This window comes from Oryzias melastigma, linkage group LG1 (genome assembly GCF_002922805.2).
Source record: "Oryzias melastigma strain HK-1 linkage group LG1, ASM292280v2, whole genome shotgun sequence".
Taxonomy (NCBI): domain Eukaryota; kingdom Metazoa; phylum Chordata; class Actinopteri; order Beloniformes; family Adrianichthyidae; genus Oryzias; species Oryzias melastigma.
The window spans coordinates 2,330,260-2,332,396 of record NC_050512.1 but is presented as its reverse complement, the minus strand read 5'-3'; positions in this window follow the sequence as shown (position 1 = coordinate 2,332,396).

Here is a 2,137-nt window from a genome sequence, read left to right as displayed (position 1 = left end):
AAACCTCTACTTGTGCACTCAAAGGCAGCTGAAGAGAACCTTCATTCCCTCTTGTAACCCCTCTTCAGTCCCTCTTTCTAGGGTCTTGTTGGTTATTATGACGGAGATGTAGGGGTCTAACTGCACACCGCCAAAGCCACAACAACCTCTGCTATTTAGGAACTGCAGTCTGTTTTGTTGATTAGTGAAGCAACCTACTCCCCACTTTAATTTTCTTCATAGTGTGTGTGAAGATTTATAGTCATCCAGGGGCCCTTTTCGAGAAGCAGGTTTTGTTGAAACTCTGAGTTTGTGAACTCTGAATTAAGGAAAACTATGAGTTTCTGGTTTTAGAAACGGAGGTAACTTAAACCTATGAAAGTGAGTTAAACCAAGCCTGTTTCACGTTGAGCTGACATCAGAGTTCATCACCATGGCAACTGACTATGTCAACCTAACCTGGTCTGGAGCAGGTTTCCTTCAGGAAACTCAGAGTTCCTTGCAGTCTTCGCCCCTTATTAAAGTGAAGGATTTTCAAATTAGACTTCCTCATTAACATTTTGAGGTTACCAAAAACTGTCATTCATGGAATTGCAGAGATTCCTCGTTAAATCAATAACAAATCAAAAGCCATTCCTTACTCAACAACTCTTTGCAGCTCTTCTGAGACCGCAAACTCTGAGTCCGTCAACTCTGATTGCATGTTTGAACTCTGAATTTGTTAAACCAGCTTCCTGAAACGAGCCCTGGGTGACACTATCTCAGGAGTTTGTTTTGCTTCACAGTCTGGGATAGAGAAGAGGAGGGGACTATGCATAACCTGCTCATAAAATAAACCCAAGTTTAAAATGTGATGTTTGAAAAGGTGAAAACTAGAAAGGCATGCATTTGTTACCATTCCTGGTTCTATGTCAGTCCTTAAATCATTAACAAAATAAAATAAAAACTCCAAGCTGCAACTCTAGAAATACAGATAATCTTGGACTTTTAAAAAGCATTTTTTTTTCATCTAACATGTATATGTATGTTTTTTTTCCTCTGTGTCATACAAGCAGGAATGTAAAGCTGAAGCTTACCCAGACATTTTCTTTTAATCTTCTGGCTGCTTCATTTCTCTGACAAAACAAAACAAAAAACTTAAAGTATTCAGCTGTTATTCTATCTGTTGCTCTCCAGTGTCCTACTGTGCGAGTTATCATCTGTTTTTCAGACATGCAAATTACAGATGCAAAAACAGCTCTCCATGCTGCTCCTGTGCATTTGGTTAAAGTACACGAAAAAGCTACTTTTTTTTTTAGAAAGTAACTATTCACACGTATAGTTTTCAAAATACGTGTGGCCGGTTCTGAACTTTTTTCTACGAATCTAGAGAAAGAGGTAAAGTTAGGGATTATGGTTAGGGTAATGGTTAGGTTAATACGTGCAACCTACGACATATAACCATGGACACACTTAAAATACATGCGTAAATATGTGCAAATAATGTCAGCCTTTTTTATTTTAATAATATATGAAACTTTTTTTGATTTATTTTGTCTTGGTCACATTTACTGCTATTTTTGTACAAATATTGTTTTATTAAACTTTTGAGTAACAGAAGATCTAAGCCAAATTCCAATCTCTTCACTTCGCCCTTCCCCCACATTTAGCCCTCCAAATCAAGCGTAATGGAAAAATAGTGTATCGTAATTTGGATGTCACTTTCGGTCAATACATCACCAATCGTAGCTAGCATTGTGTGAAATGGCCAAATAAAAATGGGAAACACAAAACAACGTGGTTACCATCCAATAAGGTAAAAACCAAAGATATATTAATTTTACAGTCATTTTACAGGGAATATACAGTCATGGCTTTCAGCTGTTGAACAACCCCCTCCAACACAGACACTGTTTATCCCGCCCCCCTGTAGTGGCGTAATTTTATTACATTTTTCACAAAGGTTTTTTAATTAAGTTGCAAAATTATTATTCTAAAAAATATAATTGGCTTTTTCCTCAGCTGTGTAGCCTCAGAAGGGTTGGTCAGTTTTCATATGACTTTTGGGCTGGAAAACTCTGACAGTATCTGGCAACACTGCATCCTAGTTATCCAGCACCCAAAGTGAGCTGGGAATCTCCTCAGCAGCTTCGCTTCTTCACTAATATTTCTTCTTCTT